The sequence below is a fragment of the Dendrobates tinctorius genome, unplaced genomic scaffold, assembly GCF_039654945.1.
Source record: "Dendrobates tinctorius isolate UK_male_01 unplaced genomic scaffold, ASM3965494v1 ptg000192l, whole genome shotgun sequence".
Taxonomy (NCBI): Eukaryota; Metazoa; Chordata; class Amphibia; order Anura; family Dendrobatidae; genus Dendrobates; species Dendrobates tinctorius.
Genome location: NW_027361859.1, coordinates 6,020,816 through 6,043,166, shown reverse-complemented (window position 1 = coordinate 6,043,166; position 22,351 = coordinate 6,020,816). Strand labels below are relative to the sequence as shown.

Sequence of the window (22,351 nt, the reverse complement as noted above, 5' to 3'; positions counted from 1 at the left end):
TATCCTTTTTCCTTATCCTTATCTGTGAGGGTGGACTGAAGGACACTGGGTAAATCTAAAGGTACTGTCACACTTAGCGATGTACCAGCGATCCCGACCAGCGATATGACGCGGTCAGGATCGCTGGTGCATCGCTAAGGGGTCGCTAGTGAGCTGCCACACAGGCAGATCTCACCAGCGACATCACTGGAGTCGGGGGTCTCTACTTACCTGTCACACTAGGCGATCCTGACGTCCTCCCGTCCGGCTCCATGCTCATCGCTCGTCTCTCCACAGGAAGCGCCGCAGGAAGCTGACGACGAGAAACAGTCCAGAACGTTCTCGCGTGATCAGCGATAACCAGCGGGGGAGCAGGTCGTAGGCAAGTATCACACAGAGCGATATCGCTAGCAATATCGCTATAACGTCACAAGTTATCGGAAAAACCGCGCGCCTATCGGCGCGCGAAATTTGGCTCATCTTTCATCGTCTTTAAGAAATCTCAAGATGGAAGAGGCCAGGAGCCATTTGGTGAGCTGCATTTCTTGCTACATGTTCACAGATTTACCAGTGGAAAAGCCAAACTTCACATGCCACAAATGCAAGCTTGTGTCCCTGTTGGAGGAAAAGTTGCAAAATCTCGAAGAGAGGTTAGCTACGTTGAAGATCATTAAGGAAGGTGAAGAGTTCTTGGACAGAGCAGAATTATCTCTTCATGTTACAGAAAGAGAAGAAATTCGAAGTGCACCTGAAGAAACAGAGGAATGGAGACATGTGACCCAGAGAAGCAGGAGGATCGGGAGGCAGTCAGCACCCATACTGCTCAGGAACCAGTACCAGGCTCTCACGCAGGAAAACGATGAAGAAATACATCAGGATAAGACTTTGCCAACAAACAGCAACCTTGTACGCCTTCAGAGTCCTCCTGGATGGAGAAAGAAAAATGTTGTGAAGAAGAAACGGAGAGTGGTGGTCATGGGGGATTCCCTGCTGAGAGGAACTGAGGCCGCTATCTGCAGACCGGATATAACTTCAAGAGAAATGTGCTGTCTTCCAGGTGCAAAAATTAAAGATGTGTCTGACAGGATATCAGGACTCTTCAGACCTACAGATGACTACCCATTCCTGCTACTACATGTGGGGACAAATGACACCGCAAGAAACGACCTGGAAACCATCTGCAGAGACTTTGAAGACTTAGGCAAGAAAGTGAAAGAACTGGGAGCGCAGGTGGTCTTCTCTTCCATCCTCCCAGTGGATGGCCATGGAACAAGGAGGTGGAATAAGATTCTGCAGGTGAACAACTGGCTACGTCGATGGTGCCGTCAGCAACGATTTGGATTTCTGGATCACGGAGTGAACTACTTATACGATGGACTACTTGCTAGAGATGGGGTGCACCTTACGAAGACTGGAAAGCATGTATTTGGAAGTCGCCTTGCTACACTTGTAAGGAGAGCTTTAAACTAGAACAACATGGGAAGGGAAGCAAAAGACCAGAAAAAGCCATACACCTGACAAATGCTATTGAGAACTCTGCTATTAGAAGTGGAAAGGAAGAACAAAGACGAAAGAATCTAATTAATAAAAATATTGGAGAAAGAGAAACCAATCACAAACTAAAATGTTTCTATACTAATGCACAAAGCATGGGCAACAAACAAGGAGAATTGGAACTACTAACACAGGAACAGAAATATGATGTAATTGGAATCACTGAAACTTGGTGGGACAATACACATGATTGGAATACAAGACTAGAAGAATACAACTTATTTGCAAGAAACAGACTTGATAAACGAGGAGGGGGTGTCGCATTGTATGTTCGAAACGCGTATATCTGCACAGAGATTGAAGCTTCAGAGACTGGGAGTTCTGTGGAAACTGTTTGGGTAAGAATACAAGGACAGAACAATGGAAAGGACACCATTGTAGGCATTTACTACAGGCCGCCTGTGCAAGCCGAAGATATAGATGAACTCTTTATGCATCAGATGGCCAAGTTCTCCAAAAAATATGACATAGTTGTCATGGGAGATTTCAACTATCCAGACATTTGTTGGGAATCTCTCTCAGGCAAAACTAACAGGTCAAGGAAATTCTTATCCTCTCTTGCTGACAACTTTATCTTCCAAAAGGTAAGGGAGAAAACAAGGGGAACTGCTACCTTGGATCTAATCCTTATAAACAGGGAGGAAATGGTTGAGGAGGTAAAAGTGGCTGGGACCCTAGGAGGTAGCGACCATGCTATTTTAGAATTTTGGATTACTAGAGGTGGAAGACCTGTGAAGACTCAGACGTCAAGGTTAGATTTCAGAAAGGCAGATTTTAAGGGATTCAGAAAGAGAATTGGAGGGATCCAATGGCTGGATATCCTTAAAGACAAAAATGTCCAGGAAGGATGGGAAATCTTGAAAAATGAAATTCTCAAAGCACAGTTGTTAACAATTCCGAAAAGAGGGAAGAATAGGAAGCATTTAAGGAAACCAGGATGGATGAACACAGAACTTAAGCACATGCTAAAAAGGAAGAAAAAAAATGTTTATAAAATGGAAAGAGGGAGGCATATCTAAAGAAGAATATAATGCTGTCTGCAGAACCTGCAGGGCACAAATCAGATTATCTAAAGCTGAAAATGAACTGAGGCTTGCAAGAGATGTCAAAAGCAATAATAAAGGATTTTGGGGATATGTCAAAAGTAAAAGAAAAGTCAAAGATGCTATAGGATTTTTACAGGATGAAAATGATCAAATGGTAAGACAGGATGTTGAGAAGGCTGAACTTTTAAATTCCTATTTTGCATCTGTTTTCTCTCAGAAAGGAAATGCAACATCAACTGTTATTCACTGTCCTATTAAGGGAATAGAAGAATCCAGGATATCTATAAACAGAAAGATAGTGAGGAAACACTTAGCTAACCTAAATGAATTCAAGTCTCCAGGTCCAGATGAATTACACCCCAGAGTACTGAAGGAGATAGCAGAAGAAATTTTTGAACCCCTCTCCATAATCTTTGAAAATTCTTGGAGAACAGAAGTCCCAGAAGACTGGAGAAGAGCAAATGTTGTTCCTATCTTCAAAAAGGGGAAGAAGGTGGACCCAGGCAACTATAGGCCGGTGAGTCTGACTTCTATACCAGGAAAGATCTTTGAACAAATTATTAAACAACATGTATGTCAATACCTGGATAAGAATGAAGTGATTAAACAGAGTCAGCATGGGTTTCTAACTAATAAGTCATGTCAGACTAACTTAATTTCCTTCTATGACGGTATCACTGATTGGGTGGATCAAGGAAATGCTGTAGATATAGTATATCTTGACTTCAGCAAAGCATTTGACAAAGTCTCTCATACAATCCTTATTGAAAAAATGACTAAGTATGGAATGGACAAGGCAACTGTTAGGTGAATTCATAACTGGCTTAGTGATCGGACCCAAAGAGTGGTCGTAAATGGCTGCACATCCAGTTGGAAGAATGTCTCAAGTGGGGTACCACAGGGCTCTGTCCTGGGCCCTGTATTGTTCAACATCTTTATCAACGATTTAGATGAAGGAATTGAGGGTAAACTGATTAAATTTGCTGATGACACAAAGCTAGGAGGGATAGCTAATACTAGAGAAGAGAGAGAGAGGATTCAAAAAGATTTAAATAAACTGGAGAAGTGGGCAGCAACTAACAGAATGGTTTTTAACAGGGAGAAATGCAAAGTACTACATCTGGGCAATAAAAATGAAAAAAGCATATATAGAATGGGAGGAATAGGGCTAAGTGACAGCACATGTGAAAAAGACTTGGGTATACTAATAGATCACAGACTGAATATGAGTCAACAGTGTGATGCAGCAGCAAAAAAGGCAAATGCAATTCTAGGATGTATTAACAGAAGCATACAGTCTAGATCACGTGAAGTCATTATTTCCCTCTACTCCTCTGTGGTCAGACCTCATCTGGAATATTGTGTCCAGTTTTGGGCACCACATTTTAAAAAAGACATCAACAAACTGGAGCAAGTTCAGAAAAGAGCGACCAGAATGGTGACCGGTCTGCAAACCCTGTCTTATGAGGAAAGGTTGCAGGATTTGGGAATGTTTAGTTTGCAAAAGAGAAGACTGAGAGGAGACTTAATAGCTGTCTACAAATATCTAAAGGGCTGTCACATTGTAGAAGGATCAACTTTATTCTCATTTGCACAAGGAAAGACTAGAAGCAATGGGATGAAACTGAATGGGAGGAGACACAGATTAGATATTAGAAAAAACTTTTTGACAGTTAGAGTGATCAATGAGTGGAACAGGCTGCCACGAGAAGTGGTGAGTTCTCCTTCAATGGAAGTCTTCAAACAGAGGCTGGACAGACATCTGACTGGGATGATTTAGCGAATCCTGCTTTGAGCAGGGGGTTGGACCAGATGGCCTAGGAGGTCCCTTCCAACTCTACGATTCTATGATTCATTAGGGTGACCGGATCTCATATGGGGGGGGAAAAAAATGTCAGAATCTTGTTCGTCTGGACCCCACAAAACGATTCCCCTTTCCAGATATTGAGATAGCCAAAATTTGAGCTCGATCAAACGACGTTAACCCGTGCCGCTCGTCGCTCAAAGTTTGAAAAAATCCAAATTGAGGTATTTTAAGATTTAGGTATTTTGCATAGTCTGTTAGACTATAAAGAATGTGACAACAACATTGCAGAAATAGCCCTGACCAAATTTTCGAACCATTTGTGGTATTTGAATGCAGAGTTGGTGGGATTATCGTTTTTTGATCCCACCATTACAGACAATGAAAAGTTGTTAAAGGCTAATAAATTGCTCAGTAGCACAGATGAACCATCAGAGCACGCTAACCTACATGAGTTGATAATTTTACATAGTTATCTAATCTATTCTAGAGCTTTTGTTAAAGTAGTTTTTGAAACGTCAGAATATAATGCTCGGCATTTGCTTACAACTTGCAGGACATATTGCTTTTGTTCTTCATCTTTTGTCAGAAGGTCGTTAAAGTCGGTTATTTCCTACCTCTTTTAATTTTTCTTTCCTAACTTTTGGATTTACAACCCTAGCGTGCTCTGATGGTTCATCTGTGCTACTGAGCAATTTATTAGCCATTAACAAGTTTTCATTGTTTTCCGCGCTGTTCTCTCTCTCTCTCTCTCTTATGGAAGCTTAGGTTGCAGTTCTACGTCTTTCTCCTTCTGTTCCTTTCCAGTGCCAGCTGGCTCAGATCACTGAGGCAGCTGCAGCACTCCTTCCTCCATCCCTTCTTCCAGGGATCCTCACTCCTATCTGAGTGACTTCTTACCCACCTAACCTTCTGCCAGACTGAACCTGTAATTCTAAACCTTCCCATCCTTTTATATGGATCTCAACTCCACCCACCTCCCAGCACATCTCGTGTTACGAAGCAAGGACCCACGAAAGGTGCTCTGCTACGCTTTAAGCATGGAGCTGTAATGTGGTCCTGCTGAACTATCCTGTGTATGGGGTGCAGGTGTTGAAGTGTGGCAAGGAGTTCCCACCTTACCTGAATGGTGGGGCACTACACCTTAGGAGGAGGTGCAGTACCTCTGTGGCGACTGAGCCTCAGGGGCGCCACCCATACCCTTAAGAAAGTGAAGAGCGTACAGTCCGTGTTGCCTTATATTCTAGAAAGGCATTGGATGAGGAAGTTCTTAACTATGAAGAAGATGAGAAAATAACGACTGATGGGGTGTGACGTTGAGGCTTGGATTACATAAAGTAATGAGAAAAAACACTAAGTACACCCTTTTTGAACTCTATGGTCTTACATGTCAGAACATAATGAACATCTGACACTTCGAAGCTCTTAAAGCTAAGCAATTACAACTGCGGCTCTTCTCTTGAGCAGCTGACCTAGAACGGCATGCCGTAATGAAGACATCACGCCCTAGACCGTGATCAGAAGAGGAGTCAGGAATGAGATGGTGGTTCGCAGAGCTCCCTTCCGATGGCCGCAGATTTCAGACATGCCCGATGGCCTGGGTTCTGTGAAACGATTTGCTCCAATCAAGTTCAGGTACTTAAAAAGGGATGGTGTCTTAATAATTATTCAATCAATTATGTTCAATACAAAATTAAATTTACTATTTTAACTTTTTTTCTAGTCAACCACAGGGGGCTGCCATTTGCTGGTGTGTAACGACACTTACATACCACAAAACAGCAGCCCCTGTACATAGGAGTCTGCAGTCTCTCTCCGCCCACATCTCCTATACTGTGGCTGCCTCCTACTGGGATCCCCCTGGGTTGTCCATGTCACAGCTGTGGTAGGAGGTTGACACCATTTTTGCGAAGCCCACAGTGTATGCTGCGGGCTATACTTTCCTACTGTCACCATTCAGTGCTCAGCGCAAGCCGAGCAGTGACAGGAGCTGTCAGCCAGTGAGTGATGACAGCAGATGCAGGGAGCGTAGGTCCTGGGTGAGTCGAGAACGGCTAGACGTCAATAGTACAAGCCTGCAGATCACATCACCGCTCATCTCTATGTTCAGAGAAGAACAGAGAAATCATCACACCAAAGGGCTCTGAACATACCGGCACAGCTCTGCCATATCACTGTAAACCGTGTGTATAATGCCCATGTTGATTATGTGAGGACATTATGCTATATGGAACACAGTTTTGGAACATTATACTATATGGAGGACTATATTATGGGGAATCTAATGGGTTCAATAGGACAAAAACTGCATTGTAAAGGCTGCAAATTTAGGCGATCTGACCCCACAGCAGTGTATTTAATGCTAACACCCCCCCCCCCCCCGGAGCCATGTATCTAATGCCAATTACATTACATCACTGCTCCCATAAAAGTAGACAGAGCGAAGTAACATCTAAGGGAGCAGTGGTGATATGTGTGATACTGCTCTGTCCCCTTGTAAGGGAGTAGTAATGTAGTGGACAGAGCGGGGTCACACATTACACCATTGCTCCCATTGTTCTAAGGGAGTAGTGGTGTAATGCGGTATATATAAGGAATAGGGTGCACTAAACAGCAGACTACAACACGTAAAAATTGTAGTAGTGCAGAAATGGGGCTACATCCTGCATAGCAATTTTACTAAACAGGAACAAAAGAGGAAAGCGCCAATACAGATTAAATATGCACACCTAATATATAAAGGAGTATATGTTTTTATTGATACATATGAACACCCACAAAAAAAGTGCATAAAATCATTTAAAAAACACAAAAAAGGTGCCAAGCCTCACCCCTGTTTATACAGAGTATAGAAAATCCACATGAATATGGCTATGTGCACATGCTGCGGCGGATCCGCAGCGGAATTGGCCCTGCTGTGTACAATACCATTAAAATCGACGCAAATCAAAAACCGCAGTGCAGACGCTGCGGAATTTTCCACGCGGATTTGCTGCGGTTTCTAAACTGCAGCATGTCACTTCTTTGTGTGGAATCCGCAGCGTTTTGTCACCTGCTCCATGACAGGTGTCAAACCGCAGGGGAAAACCGGACACCAAAACGCAGATAAACCACAGGTCTTTTGACCTGCGGATTTTGTCAAATCCGCGTGGAAAATTCCGCAGGGCAATCCGCAGCATGTGCACACACCCTAATGGGATGCAATACACACTATGAGACAACAATGAGTGTAATATGTCCCATACATATGTGCAGAGCCTTCTGGAAACACGGCATAGCGTGTTTTATAAGAGATAACAACAATATGTGATGAGGCTTAATGTGAACAGAAGCAGACTCATATGTCATCTAGTTTATTGGGGCTAGGAAGCTCAATAATGAACAACTATATGCTGGAACTAAGAGCATACTGCAAGCCTGGCATTCCCAGAAGAAAGCAGGTGGTCTTACAGGAATACAGACCCTTGTAGGCTCTCAGGATATAACCCATAAAATCAACACATGTACAAAATATGCTGAACAATACAGGAAAGGCCCATAATTATAAATCAAGCCTCAATGCACGGTGGAACAACATACTCCTGAGAGCCAAAAGGTATGACAATTCAAGATCAAGCTGATGGGAGTGGGTCGCCCTCCCAGGGCTGTGGGGTACTCGGTACCGGGCCCGATGAGCTTCAGTGGGAGATGTCACGGCAGCTGGGACCCGGCCCGTGGCCCTGGGCGCCCATTGTAAAAGGAGTTGTTGCAGTGTGCTTATGGTGGTGAAAGTTTATAAGTGATTCGTGACGCCACCTGTGGTGTTCGGCAATGGAGATGTAAGCCAACGCTGCAGACAGATCCTCTGGGACAGATGGTGTGGTGCAGCAATGATGTTATAGCCCTCCACAGGCAGGGCTGTAGTCCCAGGGCAGTGTAGGTGAAGTGACACTTAGATGGTGTAGTGTCAGGCGCAAGGGATGTAGCAGTGCTGGGCGGGTTGGCGCAGGAATAAGTGGAGGACACCAGGGCATGTAGTTCCAAAGCTTTACTCACAGTCTGTTGCAGGTAAAGGTGCCCGCATCCGTGCCGTGTCCTCCGGGTCAGGAGCTCAGCCAACTTCCAGGCAAGATGAAATACTCCTTTCCAACACTCCGCCAACATATGTGCCTTTTCTGAACGTCTCCTCTTATAGCGCCTTTGAATGAAGTACTCACAGTACTGAGTTACACTGGGGTTCCTCCTGTCAGATGTTCCTATGAACTCTACTTGTACGGCAGACAGCTGTAGCCTGCTTCGGGGACTCCTTGCTACTATGTCCCGGCTCACTCTTATGTTGCTGTTGTGCCCCCAAGTCTTGTGTGGGAATAAAGTGGTCACTACTTCTATTCCTCCGGTGTCTGCTGCAGGACCATTAGTATCCGTACAACCTCGGGGACTGGACCCCGGCCTTGCGCTTAGAACTTGAGAAGGGTTCTCCTCTAACCCTAGTCCTTGTTCTCCTCATGTTCGTGCTAATCCTTCTTCCCAATGGAGAATCAAGCTTCCTTTCTCTGTCTCTATCCTGTGCCAGCAGACCCAAATCACTGTGGCCTGCTGCAGCACTTCATTCCTCCATCCCTCTCCCGGGGATCTTCTCTGTCTCACACTCTGTCCTTCTACATATTCACTCACTGACCAAATGAATGACTGACTGACTCCTCAACTCTTCCCACTCTTTTATGTAAAATAAACTCCACCCACCTCCCAGCAGGTTTCGTGTTCCAAGCAGGGAGCCACCAAGGGGTGCTATGCTACACTCCAAGCAGGGAGCCGCCGAAGGTGCTTTGCTACACTACTTTGTGGTGTGGGGTGCAGGTGTTGGAGTGTGGTCAGGTGTCTCCACCTTACCTGGATGGTGGGGTACCACACCTCAGGAGGAGGTGCAGTACCTCTGTGGCGACTGAACCCTCAGGGGCACCACATACCCCCCCATTAAACACAGCACGTCCGCGGGCTGCAAGAAAACAGAAGTTGTACAAATACAGGAACATACAACATTTTTGTAATGCAAAACAAAACCTAATCTTCTCAATATGAGAGGCACTGTCTCTTGAACGTTGCAAACAATTTATACTATCCATCTTTAACGTTATACTACCTAATTTAAAGTGCTACTTCAAGCATTATCACTTCTTCTTACACATCCTCTACTTTCTTTTGTTAACCTTATGTGACAACCGTGGATGCCTGTTTCGTCACCTGCATTTTTCCAAATTTTCATCTTTATTCAAATCTCTTTATTAAAACACTCCTATCTGTCATTGATACTAACTAGAATCTATATAAAAGCTATTCTCTATTAATACTGTCATAAGGCACATTATAAAATACTTCACATCAAAACTTCAATAATTCTTATAAGTGCTGGACACCGCTCCCAGTCGGGATCTCTTGCAGTGTCCTTTTGGTAGGAGCCATGCTCCACGATGAGGTAGTCCTTATTTATAAAAGAGCCATGTAAAACCAAGAGAGGGCACCTAAAGAGGTGCAACTATATACATTAAAGTTCTGGATCATTCAGTGTCCATGATCTCCCCAGTTCAGACTTCCATAATAAATGCTGCCAATGCAACTAGGCAAACTGAAGAAAACTGGAACATAATTGTAAACAATAGGGCACAACGGTGCAAATACCCTCCTGGGTAACAAAGTTAGTGGTTAATATTCTCCTTAATGTTGGTGGGTCCCTCCTGGGGTACTGGAAACTGGTTGCTGCTTCCAGGGGAGATTCTCTGGGTGTCTTCCTCCTGGTGGATTGATGCATTGCTGGTATTCAGCTAACATGGATGCTGCCTGAGGTACAGCAGGGGTGGTGACTTGTACCAAGGGATGCAGGATTGGTACAGACGTAGCCTGAGCCACTGGTGTGGGCACAAACACAATCTTGGTAACTACTGTGGGAGGTTTTTCTACCGGGGAAACACAGGCTTTCTCCCTCCAATAGGTTCCCAATAAGTCCTCCGGTATGCGGCGTATGTTTAGGGCGTACCAGCCGCGTAGCCCCTCATGCCGGGTAAAGGTGACATATTCCCCTGGCTGTAGGTCACGCACTGGGTGTCTCCCCCCCCCCCCCCGAGGTGAGACGCAACATCCCTCCGGCTGAAAAATAGATCAGAGATCCTGCTTGGGTCTGCTATGAACCCAAACCCCCGCTGATTGTTTACGTTCAGGACCTGTCCCCAACCAGCTGAATCCCGGGGACCAAAGTGACCGGCCCGGACCTTCTCTTTCCAGTCCAGATCTGGGCCTAGCACAGCCAGCCTCCTCTGTTTTCTCTCCCTTTGCTCCTCTGCCAGCTGGCAGATGGTCTCCGGGCATCGGGCTCTCGTCTCCTCCTCCTCTTCCCGGGACCGGCCCCTTCCCACCGTGGACCGCAGCACCACTGTCAGGGGTTCAGATTTCTCCCCCCGTGAACTAGTATCCCAGTCCCAGACCAAGTCCAGCACTACCTGTCTGGCCGCTGTAGCCGGCGGGCACTCTGTGGCTTCCCTAGCTTCAGGGCCGACTGGCATACCTGGTGCCTCCTGGCGGTGTTGTGGCTCCGGTGCAGGCCTGAGACAGTGGGCAGCTGCAGGGGAATACACAGGGGTAGCCTGTTAAGATTGAATCACCGTAGAAGGCAAAAACAGGAATGCTAGCTAAGTCCAGAAAACCAGAGAAGTTGGCAACTATCAGATTGCAGACCCCTGAACCTATCAACACAACTAGCAGTAGCCGTGGGGGGTTCCTACGATGACCTAGACCCCTCGATCACAGCCGGAGAGATACATAGGCCTAAAGAAGGAAAGGGGAAAATCTAACTGCCCCAGAGCAGACCCTAAAGCAATAGGCAGCCCCCCACATATAATGACGGTGAAGCAAGATGAAAACACTTAGACAGAAAGACAGGCTGAGCAAAGACGGGGCCCAAAAACTACCTAGATAGGAACGGATAGGAAGGCTGCTGTCTGCAATCTGCCAAAACCCTATCAGAGACAAAAGCCAACAAGCTGATATAAAAATGGCCCTGAAGCAACTAAGCTTCAAAAACTAAATCAGTACTCAGGTACTTTCAGAAGACAGAGCTAACGAAACACTGCACACTCCAGCAGGGAGTGGCAGAATCCAAAAAGCCAGAAAAACAAAAACAAATCTTAAATGCAAAAAGGCAAAACAGAAACTTAGCTTTAGGAGAGCAGGAATCAGACTGGAGTCCAAGAGTCCACAGAGAAAATCACCCGCAGGGCAGAAAGGGCGTAGGCTGCCTTAAATCCAGTCAGTGACTCCACTCAGCCAATCGTCTTAATTAGTCCCAGGTGCCTGATAATCAGGCTCACTACCTTCCTTCACTAGAATAGGGAGTTCACCAGGCCACAGTGACGGAGGGGAGAATGAACTCACAACAGTACTCCCCCCTTGAGGAGGGGTCACCGAACCCTCAACAACGCTACCAGGGCGATCAGGGTGAGCCCGATGAAAGGCACGCACCAATCTTTTGGCATGAATATCAGAGGCAGAGACCCAGGAATTATCCTCCTGACCATAACCCTTCCACTTAACCAAATACTGGAGTCTCCGTCCAGCCAGACGGGAATCCAGAATTTTCTCTACCTCATATTCCAAGTTACCTTCAACCAATACAGGGTCCGGAGATGCCACCTCAGGCACAACTGGCTCAACAAACCTCTTCAAGGACTTATGGAACACATTATGGATCTTAAATGTGACAGGAAGAGCCAAACGAAAAGAGACCGGATTAATAATCTCCAAAATCTTGTAAGGTCCAATAAATCTAGGCTTAAACTTAGGAGAAGCCACCTTCATAGCAATATTTTTTGATGATAACCACACCATATCACCAATCTTAAACTGGGGACCAATGGTCCTATGTCGATTGGAAAACCGCTGGGCCTTTTCCTGGGAGAGAGATAACTTATCCACCACTTGGTCCCAGATCTGGTGCATTCTCTCCACCACAGTGTCAACACCTGGGCAGGCAGAGGGCTCCACCTGCCCTGAAGAAAATCGAGGATGAAACCCAAAGTTACAAAAAAAAGGTGACATCAAAGTGGCAGAACTAGCTCTATTATTTAAAGCAAATTCGGCCAAGGGCAAAAATGAAACCCAATCATCCTGATCAGCGGAAATAAAACATCTCCAATACGACTCCAAGGTCTGGTTTGTTCTCTCTGTCTGGCCATTGGTCTGAGGGTGAAAAGCAGAGGAGAAGGACATCTGAATTCCCAACTTGGAACAGAACATTCTCCAAAATTTAGACACAAATTGAACTCCTCTGTCAGATACAATGTTCTCAGGAATCCCGTGCAAGCAAACCACCTGTTGCAAAAACAGGGGCACCAACTCAGAGGAAGATGGCAACTTAGGGAGTGGTACAAGATGAACCATCTTAGAGAACCTATCACAAATCATCCAAATAACAGTCATTCTTTGAGAGACCGGCATATCAGAGATGAAATCCATTGAAATATGGGTCCATGGCCTCCTGGGGACCGGCAAAGGCATCAACAACCCACTAGAGCGAGAACAAGATTTAGACCGGGAGCAAGTCCCACAGGACTGCACAAAATTCCTGACAAGGTGGGCCACCAAAAAGAGCGACTCACAAGATCTCTAGTACCAAAAATACCCGGATGACCAGCCAATGCAGAGCAATGAACTTCAGACATCACTCTCTTCTTCCACTGGTCAGGAACATACAACTTTCCACTCGGGCAACGCTCAGGTTTGTCCTCCTGGAACTCTTGCAGAGCAAGTCTCAAATCGGGCGAGATGGCAGAAAGAACTACCCCTTCGCCTAAGATGGTAGCAGGCTTGGTCACCACAGGAGAATCAGCAAAGAAACTCCTAGAGAGGGCGTCTGCCTTGACATTCTTAGTTCCAGGAAGGAAAGAGACCACAAAATCAAAACGTGTAAAAAACAAGGCCCACCTAACCTGTCTAGGGTTCAAGTGTTTAGCCGACTCTAGGTAAATCAAATTTTTGTGGTCAGTGAGGACCACAACTTGATGTTTGGCTCCCTCCAACCAATGTCTCCACTCCTCAAATGCCCATTTCATGGCCAACAGTTCCCGATTCCCCACATCATAGTTACGTTCAGATGGAGAGAACTTTCGGGAAAAGAAAGCACAGGGATTCATTTTAGATGTTAACGGATCCTTTTGGGACAACACTGCTCCTGCACCAATCTCAGAAGCATCCACCTCTACCTGAAACGGGAGTGAGACATCAGGTTGCCGCAGAACCGGGGCGGAGGTAAATCTACGCTTCAGCTCCTGAAAGGAAGCAACCGCCTCCGGAGACCAATTCAACACATCCGCACCCTTCCTGGTCAGGTCAGTCAATGGTTTGGCAATACTAGAAAATTTTGCTATAAATTTCCGATAAAAATTAGCAAAACCCAAAAACTTCTGGAGGGCCTTCAAAGAAGTGGGCTGAACCCAATCATAAATGGCCTGTACCTTGGCCGGGTCCATTTCAATAGTTGACGGAGACAAAATAAATCCCAAAAAAGAAATCCTCTGTATTCCAAAAAGGCATTTTGATCCTTTGACATACAGAGAATTCTCTCTCAAGATCCGGAACACAGTCCGAATATGTTCCACATGAGCATCCCAATCCTTGGAGAAGATCAAAATATCGTCCAGATAGATAATCAAAAATTTATCGACAAAGTCTCGGAAAATATCGTTCATGAAGCACTGGAAGACAGAAGGGGCATTAGTGAGCCCAAAAGGCATCACCAGGTACTCAAAATGTCCCTCCGGAGTATTGAACGCCGTCTTCCATTCATCCCCCTGCTTAATGCGGATAAGATTATACGCCCCCAAGGTCAAGCTTGGTAAACCAGCAAGCACCTCTGACTCTAGAGAATAGATCCGAAATCAGGGGTAACGGATACGGATATTTAATAGTAATTTTATTGAGGGCACGATAATCAATACAAGGTCTTAATGATCCATCCTTCTTGGCCACAAAAAAAAAACCGGCACCTAAGGGTGAAGAGGATGGTCTAATATGACCCTTCTCCAACGCCTCCTTAATATAGGACCACATAGCCTCGTGCTCGGGTACAGATAAATTGAAGAGCTGACCCTTAGGAAATTTACACCCCGGGCTTAGTTCAATAGCACAGTCATAACTCCTATGAGGAGGCAAGGACGCAGACTCATTCTCACTAAAAACATCATAGAAGTCCACCAAATAGTCAGGAACCTCATGCGACTGAGGAGAGGTGGAAAAAACCGGAGCCTCACTAAAGGTACACTGGCCACCCCAACTCACCACAGACACAGACTTCCAATCCAAAACTGGATTATGAATCTGCAACCAGGGAAACCCCAGAACAACGGCATCATGCAGACCATGCAACACCAAAAATCTGCAATTTTCTTGATGGTCTGGGGCGACCCGCATGACCAACTGGGTCCAAAACTGAGGTTTATTTTTAGCCAGAGGGGTAGTATCAATCCCCCTCAAAGGGATAGGCGTCTGCAGAGGTGTCAACGGAAATCCACAACGTTTAGCAAAATCCAAGTCCATTAGGTTTAGCGCTGCTCCCGAATCCACAAAAGCCTTGGCGGAAAATGTGGACAGGGAACAGATCAGAGTAATCGCCAAAAGAAACTTAGGCTGAACCCCACCAACAGAAAACGTGTGTGCAAAGCGTTTCTCACGTTTAGGACAAACAGAAATAATATGTGAGGCATCTCCACAGAAAAAACACAGCTTATTGCGCCTTCTGAATTCCTAACGCTGCGCCTTAGACAAAACTCTATCACATTGCATAGGTTCAGACGTCTGTTCAACCGGTGGCAACACCTCTCGTGTAATCCTGCGTTCACGTAAACGCCGATCAACCTGAATGGCTAAAGACATAGAATCGTCCAGACCAGAGGGAACAGGAAATCCCACCATAGTATCTTTTACGGCTTCTGACAAACCCTTCCGAAAGAGAGCAGCCAAGGCACTATCATTCCAGGTAGTAAGGACCGCCCACTTTCGGAACTTTTGACAGTACAACTCTGCAGATTCTCGACCCTGGTTCAACGCTAACAGGGTCTTTTCAGCCTGATCAATAGCATTAGGTTCGTCGTACAGCAACCCCAAGGCTTGAAAAAATGCGTTCACATTAGTCAGAATAGGGTCATCTGGTTTCAAAGAAAACGCCCAATCCTGGGGATCGCCATGCAGCAGAAGAGATGACAATTTTAACCTGCTGCGCGGGGCTCCCTGACGAGTTAGGCTTCAAAGCAAAAAATAATTTACAATTATTTTTGAAACTCAAAAATTTAGATCGATCCCCAAAAAATACATCAGGTGTAGGGATCTTTGGTTCAACAGCATGTGAACGAGCAAGATAGGCGGAAATTCCTCGCACTTCAGCAGCGAGCTGCTCCACATGATCAGACACTTGCTTTATCTCCATTGAGAGAAAAAAAAAAAAAAAATTCCCCCTACGGCCTCAGAGATATAGAGGAAAGAATATACACTTTTTTTTTTTTTAAACAATTCTTTCCTGCTATTGAGTACCCCAGGATCTGCGGTTTGGCGGGTGATTCTGTTATGATTGAGTCACCGTAGGAGGCAAAAACAGGAATGCTAGCTAAGTCCAGAAAACCAGAGAAGTTGGCAACTATCAGATTGCAGACCCCTGAACCTATCAACACAACTAGCAGTAGCCGTGGGGGGTTCCTACGATGACCTAGACCCCTCGATCACAGCCGGAGAGATACATAGGCCTAAAGAAGGAAAGGGGAAAATCTAACTGCCCCAGAGCAGACCCTAAAGCAATAGGCAGCCCCCCACATATAATGACGGTGAAGCAAGATGAAAACACTTACACAGACAGAAAGACAGGCTGAGCAAAGATGGGGCCCAAAAACTACCTAGATAGGAACGGATAGGAAGGCTGCTGTCTGCAATCTGCCAAAACCCTATCAGAGACAAAAGCCAACAAGCTGATATAAAAATGGCCCTGAAGCAACTAAGCTTCAAAAACTAAATCAGTACTCAGGTACTTTCAGAAGACAGAGCTAACGAAACACTGCACACTCCAGCAGGGAGTGGCAGAATCCAAAAAGCCAGAAAAACAAAAACAAATCTTAAATGCAAAAAGGCAAAACAGAAACTTAGCTTTAGGAGAGCAGGAATCAGACTGGAGTCCAAGAGTCCACAGAGAAAATCACCCGCAGGGCAGAAAGGGCGTAGGCTGCCTTAAATCCAGTCAGTGACTCCACTCAGCCAATCGTCTTAATTAGTCCCAGGTGCCTGATAATCAGGCTCACTACCTTCCTTCACTAGAATAGGGAGTTCACCAGGCCTCAGTGACGGAGGGGAGAATGAACTCACAACAGTAGCCAATCCGGATGCCGGCGGTGATGGAGCAGATGGTGGCTCCGGGTCCGCGGGGATCTCCGGTGGGACCCGCGCAGCCGCGCTAGGTCCAGGTTGGGGCTCCGCTAACTCCACTTCAGGCCACAGGCCCTCATAACTCCTCTGGACGGGCCTCACACAGCGGCGGTGACAGCGGGGCGGTGATGGATACTGCCGGTGGTATTGCAGCGGTCGCAGGCTCCACAGGGTTTGCCTGGGGGAGATCTGGTGCAGCAATGACAGGTACCGGTGACTGCGGTACCGCGGGTGTAGGCCCCTCCAGGGCGGGCTGCCACTTCTTCCTCCAGAGCGCCTCCTGCTTCAGCCGCAGTTCACGAGTCAGCCAGGCAATTTCCTCCTCCAGCTGTTGACAGTCTAGATGGGAAGCCAGATCGGAGCCTTCAGCCATTGCGCCTGGGAGATTCAACTTAACCTCCCTTCGCTCTTCAGGCCTCCTCTCTCCTTCCATCATGGCGTTCTCTCCTTTCTCTTCCTGTCTGGCCACTTTTCCCGCCACCGGCTCCCGCTCCTCCTTCTGGGGCGGCGCCTTTTTCCTACTCCTCCATGCCAGGCCAGTATACGAACCCCTCGGGGGGTGGGCTATGTTTCTGTCGCATAGAATTTCAGACATGGGAGGCCCAGGACAGTTTGTGGTCTTTTCTTAGGACCACCCATATTATCACGCCCTTCTTCTCCGCACTGGCAGTCATTTTTAGCATTCATTTTACAGTCTATCTAATTGGGTCTTTTGCACATTTCCACAAACTTTTAAGTCCAATAAATCATAGGCACACAGAACCCGGTGGCACCGGGCTTCGTCATCCTGTTCGTGACGCCAAGTAACGGGTCGCCCTCCCAGGGCTGTGGGGTACTCTGTACCGGGCCTGATGAGCTTCAATGGGAGATGTCACGGCAGCTGGGACCCGACCCGTGGCCCTGGGCGCCCATTGTAAAAGGAGTTGTTGCAGTGTGCTTATGGTGGTGAAAGTTTATAAGTGTTTCGTGACGCCACCTGTGGTGTTCGGCAATGGAGATGTAAACCGACGCTGCAGATAGATCCTCTGGGACAGATGGTGTGGTGCAGCAATGATGTTATAGCCCTCCACAGGCAGGGCTGTAGTCACAGGGCAGTGTAGGTGAAGTAACACTTAGATGGTGTAGTGTCAGGCGCAAGGGATGTAGCAGTGCTGGCGGGTTGGCGCAGGAATAAGTGGAGGACACCAGGGCAGGTAGTTCCAAAGCTTTACTCACAGTCTGTTGCAGGTAAAGGTGCCCGCATCCGTGCCATGTCCTCCGGGTCAGGAGCTCAGCCAACTTCCAGGCAAGATGAAGTACTCCTTTCCAACACTCTGCCAGCATATGTGCCTTTTCTGAACATCTCCTCTCCACTGGAGTTCCTCCTGTCAGATGTTCCTATGAACTTTACTTGTACGGCAGACAGCTGTAGCCTGCTTCGGGGACTCCTTGCTACTAAGTCCCGGCTCACTCTTATGTTGCTGTTGTGCCCCCAAGTCTTGTGTGGGAATAAAGTGGTCACTACTTCTATTCCTCCGGTGTCTGCTGCAGGACCATTAGTATCCGTACAACCTCGGGGACTGGACCCCGGCCTTGCGCTTAGAACTTGAGAAGGGTTCTCCTCTAACCCTAGTCCTTGTTCTCCTCATGTTCGTGCTAATCCTTCTTCCCAATGGAGAATCAAGCTTCCTTTCTCTTTCTCTTTGCTGTGCCAGCAGACCCAGATCACTGTGGCCTGCTGCAGCACTTCCTTCCTCCATCCCTCTCCCGGGGATCTTCTCTGTCTCACACTCTGTCCTTCTACATCTTCACTCACTGACCAAATGAATGACTGACTGACTGAATCCTCAACTCTTCCCGCTCTTTTATGTGAACTAAACTCCACCCACCTCCCAGCACGTTTCGTGTTCCAAGCAGGGAGCCACCAAGGGGTGCTATGCTACACTCCAAGCAGGGAGCCGCCGAAGGTGCTTTGCTACACTACTTTGTGGTGTGGGGTGCAGGTGTTGGAGCGTGGTCAGGTGTCTCCACCTTACCTGGATGGTGGGGTACCACATCTCAGGAGGAGGTGCAGTACCTCTGTGGCGACTGAACCCTCAGGGGCGCCACAGGAGCATGCTCGCAAGATGGAAGGAAATCATGAGAGAAGGTGGGCAGTGGCCCGGGGACAGACACACGTGTATCGCTGTGAAGCAGCTTCCTCAGGGTAAGTGTGTTCAGCGTATTTAGTTTGTATGAGAGCAGTGGCATCATGCGTGACTCCGATCCGTCCACATCTACGGGAGCAGTGGTGGCATGCGCGACCCCGCTCCGTCCACATCTACGGGAGCAGTGGTGGCATGCGCGACCCCGCTCCGTCCACATCTACGGGAATAGTATTATAGTGGACGGAGTAGGCTCCCACATGACACCACTGCTCCCATAGACGTAGACAGAGCGGGGTTCCACATTATATACTGCATATCCAATCCCATCATGTGTTACTCTGAGTGCATGTAACTACACGTGATACACTCCACATATCTAACCCTAGCTTATAATGCTGTGCGTAGCACCAACTAACAGAATTGGTGCTGCCGGCCATCACCCAACCTCAATATATTACTTTGCAGTCAACAACAAAATGGCTCCTCAACATGATCCTAAACTTCTTACTCTCTGATCCTTTTACAGACACCCAGAAGGGGTGGGTAGCAGTGATATCACAAGTGAGCAGGCCCAGCCCACATTTACTGCAGTCCACATGTGAGCTAGTCATACAATAGGTTTTCATGGCAACCTTCAGTAGCTGCTCCCCCTAGTGTTTAAATGTGGAAATTATCAAACCTTTTTAACCCCTTGCTGACGGGATAGTACGTCAGCAGTCTGTATCTCCTGCTTTGAGGTGGGCTGCGGCTTTGAGGTGAGCTCACTGCCGGGACATGTCAGCTGTTATAAACAGCTGACGTGCCCACAATAGGCACGGGCGGAATTGCATTCCGCTTGCGCCTACTAACTAGTTAAATCCCACTGTCAAACGCTGACAGCAGGCATTTAACTAGTACTTCTGTTGTCTGGCCGGAAATGAGCGCATCGCCGACCCCGTCACGTGATCGGGAGTCAGCGATGCGTTGCCATGACAACCAGAGGTCTGTAGTCAGCGCTCATAGCAATGCTGTATTTTTGCTACATATAGGCAATCTGAGCATCGCCTATATGTAGCAGAGCCGATCAAGCATGGCATGCATCTAGCCTCCTATGGGGGCTATTGAAGCATGCCAAGATTAAAGTTTAAAAAAAAAAAAAAAAAAAAAAAAAAGTTTAAATCACCCCCCTTTCACCCCATTCAAAATAAAACAATCCCAAAAAAAAAAACAGACTTACACATATTTGGTAACTCCGCATTCAGAATCACCTAATCAATAAAAAATAACAAAAAAAAAAAAAGAAGGATTAACCTGATCACTAAACGACGTAGCCGGAAAAAAAAAAAAAAATCAATGCGCCAGAATTACTTTTTTTGGTCACCGCAACATTGCATTAAAAAGCAATAATGGGCGATCAAAAGGTCGTATCTGCACAAAAGTGATATCAATAAAAACTTCAGCCCGGCCCGCAACAAATAAGCCCTCACCCAACCCCAGATCACAAAAAATGGAGACGCTAGGGGTATCGGAAAATTGAGCTTTTTTTTTTTTTTAAAGCAAACTTTGGAATTTTTTTTCACCACTTAGATAAAAGAACCTAGACATGTTTGGTGTCTATGAACTCGTAATGACCTGGAGAATCATAATGGCAGGTTAGTTAGTTTAGTGAACCTAGCAAAAAAGCCAAACAAAAATCCAGTGTGATCTCTGATTTTTTTTGCAATTTCACCGCACTTGGAATTTTTTTCCCGTTTTGTAGTACACGACATGGTAAAATAAATGGTGTTGTTCAAAAGTACAACTCATCCCGCAAAAAACAAGCCCTCACATGGCCATATTGACAGAAAAAAATAAAAAAAAGTTATGGCTCTGGAAAGAAGGGGAGCGAAAAACAAAAACGAAAAGAGCTCCGGTCATTACGGGTTTAAAGTTGTTTTTCCATATTTTACTTCATTGAAAACAAAAATTTCTTTAAAAAAAAAAAAAAAAAATTAACATTAATACTTTTAATTGTTGAAAAATTATTTTTTTTTTTTTAAGTCACCTTCCCTTTAAATATTATAAAATTCCAAGAGGGTGTACTTAGTTTTTCTAATGAACGTAGATCACGCTTCCTGTACCTTGATGTAATTGTACACGACAGTGCTGAGACCGATCACACTTCACAATGTGAGTGATCGCCCAAGAACAGCTTCTAAGCCTCTGTGATCACCATGATTAAGATATCAAACCGGACGCCTTAAATTACTCTTGACCACCGTGAGCCCAAAGTAAGGCCATGTGCACACATTGAGTATTCGGTGAGTTTTTTTTCTTCAGTATTTGTAAACCAAAACCAGGAGTGAAACGGTCAGAGGAAAAACATAATAGAAAGACTTGCACCACTTCTGCATTTGTCACCCACTCCTGGTTTTGGCTTACAAATACTGGGGTAAAAAACTCACCAAATACTCAATGTGTGCACATGGCCTTACAGCCGCGATCAGAGATACCGTAACTCCGATCTCAGCTGATCAACCTCTGAGGAGGCGACACCAAAGGAGGAGCTGCCCCCATCGCCCCATCCAGGAACAACCACAAAGTTGAGGGTCTAATAAAGCAGTGATAGTCTGGCTCTAGGAAAAATATGACTCAAAGCAACAAAAAGAAGGTCTATATTCTGGAATTATATGTCCCTTCTGTTACCAGGTCCAGGTAATGGAGCAGATACCAGCCCCTCACACATCTACATCACTTGGAGCGTCACCACACAAGATCACTGGAATAGCATCAGTAATGGGGAATCTCCAGCACCTACCTCCACCCGCCAAGCTGCACTCCACGTAAATGGCTGCTGTGTGGGCACAGGAAGTATAATGAGGTCACAGGAGGGGAGGAGTCAGGAGTCACATGATCAGGGGCCTCAGTGTATGCCGTTAATTTATTTTTTATTTATTTTACTCATTTATATAGCGCCATTAATTCCACAGCGCTTTACAGACATTATCGCTAATATCTATATAAAGTGCTTGTGCCTTATTATCAGTTATTGCACACAACCCCTACAGTCAGTGATCAGTCACTAGTAGTTGTAACAAAACCGGTTCCTAGCCATATTTATAAATGGCATAGTAGTTCCCAACTATCTGGTTTCACTTTCTTTAAGATCAATCCACCTGAACTGAAGTCCAGACTCCACCATCTTGCACAACTAGCTGTCTCTTAGATCATATGTAGTGGTTCCCTGCCTGTTAATCCACTATTACTCTGCCTAGCACATGCTGTTAAAATCAGTAACCAACATGTTTCGTCACGAGGGGTCATCAGGGGAATGAGGCTGTTGTGGATAATGGAGCACAAGCACTTTAGATAGATATTAATAGTCTGCACTAGGTAAGTTGCTATGAGATAGTGACCCCGAGAGCCAGTTACATACTAATCCCTGTAGATTTATA

The 22,351-nt window shown here is 46.1% G+C and overlaps 1 protein-coding gene across 1 annotated transcript in view; it reads right to left on the bottom strand.

Moving 5' to 3' along the window:
- Nucleotides 1-21,627, bottom strand: part of LOC141055953 (uncharacterized) — a 38,096-nt gene extending 16,469 nt beyond the window's left edge. Inside the window, exon 1 of the mRNA XM_073552650.1 lies at nt 21,603-21,627. The gene's annotated coding sequence lies outside the window, so the exon portion shown is untranslated. The remainder of the gene's footprint in view (nt 1-21,602) is intronic.
- Nucleotides 21,628-22,351: the final 724 nt, after the last annotated feature.